The sequence below is a fragment of the Macrobrachium nipponense genome, chromosome 3 (genome assembly GCF_015104395.2).
Source record: "Macrobrachium nipponense isolate FS-2020 chromosome 3, ASM1510439v2, whole genome shotgun sequence".
In the NCBI taxonomy this organism is placed as follows: Eukaryota; Metazoa; Arthropoda; class Malacostraca; order Decapoda; family Palaemonidae; genus Macrobrachium; species Macrobrachium nipponense.
Genome location: NC_087202.1, coordinates 147,540,507 through 147,546,483, shown reverse-complemented (window position 1 = coordinate 147,546,483; position 5,977 = coordinate 147,540,507).

Below are 5,977 nucleotides of genomic sequence, written 5' to 3'. Positions count from 1 at the left end.
GAGAAGCGAGAGAGAGAGAGAGAGAGATCGAGAGAGATGAGAGAGCGAGAGAGATCTTTTTTCATTTGAACTTTTCATAGAAGTAGAAGAATTCTAAGATAAGCTACTAAGTGCGACCTTATGCCCTATTAACCATAAGAAAAAATGGTTTTCTTTATTTTGCTTTAGCCTACATATGTGAAATGAAAGGAAGACACTCTCTCTCTCTTGCTATGAAAGGGAAGAGCTCTCTCCTACTCTCTATGTAACTCTCTTTATAGCACTGAACTTGAGAACGCTCTTCCACTGCATAGAATTTCTTAGAAATAATCTCTCTCTCTCTCTCTCTCTCTCTCTCTCTCTCTCTCTCTCTCTCTCTCTCTCATTCCGCCCCCAGATTATTATTTTCCCATTTTCCCATCGTACTTCTCAAAGTAGACAGCAGAAATGTGAAATGCGTAAAACTATAGGAACACTGTATTAAGTGGGATTTAACTTGAGAGAGGATGTCAGGATGCCAGAAAACTTCCAATCAATCATTCATTAACTTGAGAGAGGAGTGGCGTGTGAACTTGTCAGGCATTATGTTTTCTGATAGGTTGATGGGAAGAATAGGACAGTGATTAGTATGCAGGGAAGTATCGGCAGTCATGATTCTACCAACTTATCACGTGCACTTACAGCTGATATACAACTCACCAGTTGCCATAAACAACGAAAATATATTCTTAATTAATTTACATTACTGTATGACTGCTGAATCAAACTATTTCAATATTATATATGACGAAGTCACGTATGAAACAGAATACGCTACTAAGTCAAATCAAGTAAGCTTAGAGAAAGTGAGTAAATGAGAGACTTGTAACTCGAGGAAACATTGCCAGTGATGATTTATTAGGGAACTGATTATCATAAGTTTTATCTTGGGGATTGTGCACTATCCTATGTTGTAGACACTATACACTGCTTAACACTGCAATATAGTACTAATGCACTAATAGTCACTGCTGACTCAGTCTCATAAAGTTAAGCCATAACAAAATAAAAAAGGTTACACGTGTGTGTGTGTGTGTGGGAACTGAAGTTTACACTCGATGTGTGAATGAATGGACTTCTGATCTGCGTCAAGAACTTAGTAGCAGCGATCCAATACGTATGAGTTTTCAACAGGAACTCTTCTTCAGGGAAGCAGTGCTGCCTCTTCTTATAGGGGCACTGGACAATGAATACTCCCTGGTGGGAGTTTTGGCTGTTGTCACCATATCTTGTAGACGCAAATCTATTGGTGTCCACGTCAATAGGACAGGTACCTGGAATGAAACTGTATTTTACGAGCAGAGAGAGCCGTAGGACAGACTCGTAGGAGCAGTGATACGACTCGCGTGAGTTTACAACTTAGTCTTCTTCAGGTGAAGCAGTGCCGCCTTTTCTTATAGGAGCACTGGGCAATAGATATGCCCCATTATGGGAGTTTGACTGATATCGCCATCCCTTGTAGGCATCAGTCTCTCTGCTTCACATCAATAGGACAGGTACCTGAAATAAAATTGTATATTCTGAGGAAATGGGGATGAAGAGACACAACAATGGAGGAGGCAATTTACTGAGGAAGGGGTTTTCATGGTTGCTCCTGGCGAGAATCGATATGGATTAAGGGCAGGTCGTTAAGAGGCACTTCAGATATGCTGCCGGGCATGGGAGAATAGGTCAAAGGATTTTTTAATCACTGCTCTATTGTCCTCTGAAGGAGTACAGGAACGTTTGTTGTTGACCACACAGTACAGTGACGATCGTGTACATATTTTAGTTACTTTACATTTCAAGTATTTCGTATTTTTTCTATATATATATATATATATATATATATATATATATATATATATCTATATCTATATATATATCTATATATATATATATATATATATAATATATATATATATATATATTATATATACATATATATATATATATATATATATATATATATATATATATATATATATATATATATAGATATATATATATATAGAAATATATATATATATATATATATATATATATATATATATATATATATATATATATATATATATATATATATATATATATATATATATATATATATATATATATCTATATATATATATATATATATATATATATATATATATATATATATATATATATATATATATATATATATATATATATATATATATATATATATATATATATATCTATAGATATAGATATAATATCTATATATATATATATATATATATATATATATATATATATATATATATATATAAGTCTATCACATTACCGTGATTCATATACATATATCGAACTACAAATGTCCTTTAATATCTAATTCGCTCTACCTCGGAATTAATATATTTTCATATATGTTTAACCGAGGGGGAATTTATTAAGCGATAATAGAATTGGCCATCGACAGACGCGAACCATCGACCTCTCAATCCCAGGTACTGGCAGTGAAGCCCAGACAACCCCGCCACCGCAAGAGATATAAGTATATGCCGCCTCCCACCTCGAATACCTGCCGCGCGTAGGTACTTTTTGTTTTGGAGACTGCATACAGCCCATCTCGTTCTCGGTGGCGTGGTAGTGCTTTTGCCCGCACGTAGTCGGGGTGGTTTTGGGGCTTCACTGCCAGTCCTAGAATTGAGAGGTCGATGGTTCGCGTCTGTCGATCGCCAATTCTATTATCACTTAATAAATTCCCCCTCGGTTAAACATATATGAAAATATATTAATTCCGAGGTAGAGCGAATTAGATATTAAAGGACATTTGTAGTTCGATATATATATATATATATATATATATATATATATATATATATATTTATTTATATATATATATATATATATATATATATATATATATATATATATATATATATATATATATATATATATATATATAGATAGATAGATAGATAGATAGATAGATAGATAGATAAATAGATGTTGGAAAACCATGGGTAAAATTCTTCTATAAAAGTATAAAAAAAAATCAGAAGGTACTTTTACTCTGAATATAATAGATACAGAGATGATATCTAGTGGAAGTTAAAGAGAGAAACAACAAAGGAGAAAGAGAGAGACGGAGGGAAAGAGATTAAGCGATTATGAAATCCTAATGGATGCGCTCTGACGCAAATACACAGGCAGTTTTTAGGTCACAGAGTGATGCAGATCCTTTTTTAAAATTGGTTTCGAAATGCTTATCGGTTTCCGTATCAAATCTTGTCATCTCAATGGCTGTGTGCAGAGCATCAAAGAAAATATCATCTGATGGCAAATATTTTCTTGTAGATTTCGAATCGCGTCCTTTTTACTTTATATATATATATCTATATATATATATATATATATATATATATATATATATATATATATATATATCTATATATATATAATTTCCTTTAAGAATGGAAATTTGGGATTAGGGCAAATACCCATTCGTGTCATTTCACAGTAATGAGGTTTTTCACTGAGAAGTGAGAAGAATGTGGTAATGGATGTTTTAATTGTTCAACATCGATTGCCGTTCTCCGAAAGCTCAACCCATTGCGACTACATAAATAAATTTTGAATAAAGGACGGCCATCGTTGTTGTTGTATGAAGTCACTGGAAATCTGTTCCGTTTTGAAGAGCACCGCGAATATCTACTAGATATTTCAGAAATATGTATTGGTCCCGAATTTCAAGAAATGTTTTCTGTTATTCTGTAACAGTACATAGCATAGCACCAGATAAATAAGGTTTGCCTGTCCTGTTTTTTTTTTTGTTTTTTATAAAGGAAACTATTGAGATGACAATTTTGTCTGTCCTTCCACACTCTTTCTTTCCGTCCTCAGATCTTAAAATCTTCTGAGGCTAGAGGTCTACAAGTTGGTATGTTGATCGTCCACCCTCCAATCATCAAACATACCAAATTTCAGCACTATAGCCTCAGTAGTTTTGATTTTATTTCAGGTGCCAACAACACAGGACACCACCGGCCGAAGAAACTATACACGTAGGTAAAGGCCTCTCTTGTTAATATATGATTACGTAGGAATTGCAAATATTACTTAGAATTCTTAATGCAGCCAGAATATTTTTTCTTAAAATCCATAGCATAAGATCAGCGAGGTTGAGATGTATTCTCATACGTTTAGACGTCACTAACATTTAATCAAAAGCTTCTGACGTCAATACGAGGTTTCTGTTTCCTTCCAGTGGCAGGTAAGACTTGGACCTTCGATGGATGGTCTCTTGTTTGACAATTTTTCATAATTTGTAATTTAACAGAGGTCTTTCACATTCACAATTGATCCCTGATCCCTTTTTACTCCCGAAAGCAACCAGATTTGCTGGACAGCAGCACCATCACACAGTCAATGTGTCTCTCTGTCGAAATCTCTGTCTGAGAGGTTCTTTATTCCTCACACCGTTGGACTGAGCGAAAAAGAAATTCTTGACTACCCTAATGCAATTTCTCTTTTATTTTAATAATTGACTTACATTTTTATTAATCAATTAATCAATTTATTTATTTATTTGTCAATTTGCTTTTTTTTATATACTGATATCCACTTACGGTATTCCGTCTGTTACTTCTTTGGAATGAACACCATAATATTCTTTGGAAGCTGGAATTTGAAGTCTGGCTCCCTCCAAACGAGCAGGGTTCATTTTCTGAATAATAATAATAATAATAATAATAATAAAAATAATAATAATAATAATAATAATAATAATGAAATTCATACAGTGAAATATTGTTGTTCATTTTTGTTTCCGAGGAGCGGGTGGTTACAGATACCATAAGGGTAGCTTTCTTTGAGCATTGATGGGGTCCATATTATGGACGTCTTTCCTTTCTTTTAAGATGCAATTTATAATTTTGTTTTTACCTCCATATTTCTGGCTCATTTCCAAGATTGATGTTTTCTGTTTTTCTCTTTCTCTCCCATATTTGGATTGCATTTCATTAACCGTTGTGTTCGAATTTATATATCATAAATGAATTTCCACTGTAGCTTTATTCATCCCCATTCAAGTGCTAAGACGAATGCTACCTCGGAATTTCTCTCAAACCAAACAAGTTGCGCTTTTCACTCTCTCAAGAAAATCATTTGAAATTAACTGTATTAACTCTGCTATTGTGATACAGGTGAACGGCCTCTCCTCTTTGGATATCGTTCTCGAAGAACTTTGTCCTTTGCATAGTCAGTAGAAAAGAATACAACGAGCGAACTCCTCCGAGGGTCAGGCGTTGGTGTCGTGCAAGAGAGATGCCGTATGTTCGTGTGAGCCTCTTTTCGATGATGATCAATATTCCTGGCTTATTGTCACCGTCTGATTTGATCGAGGGCTCCTTCCTTGCGGGTCTCAGGGTGACTGTCAACAAAGAGGTTTCAATATAGTGGTTTTTATGGCAAAGTTTAGAAAGCCAGGTTTTCATTCCTTTCTTCACATCCGGAGGGGGTAGTGCCGTCAGTGCACCTCACGCGGTACACTCTTGGCATGACTTGTTCCCTGCAACATCCCTTTGGCTCCTATCTGCAACCCCTTTCATTCCTTTTACTGCACTTTCGTTTATATTCTCTTTCTTCCACCTTGCTATTCACCCTCTCCTGCGAATTGTTTCAAACTGGTATTGCGACGTTTTTCTCCTGTTGCATCTTTCAGCCTTTTTATTGTCAATTTCCGTTTCAGCGCTGAATGACCTTATAGGTCCCAGCATTAGGCATTTGGCCTAAATTCCGTATTTCATCTATTCCATTTCATTACTGTTTTCGCCAACTAAGTTCTCATTTCTGTGTGTTCGAATAAGTCTCTGCTATTCAGATCCAAAATATACAGACAGTATTATATTTCTTCTTGCCTGGTTTTTCTCTTCAGTATATATTGCATAGGCGACTTTTATTTGATGTTTTACAAGAACATCTTATCCCCCCAGGAATCGACCGAAGGATG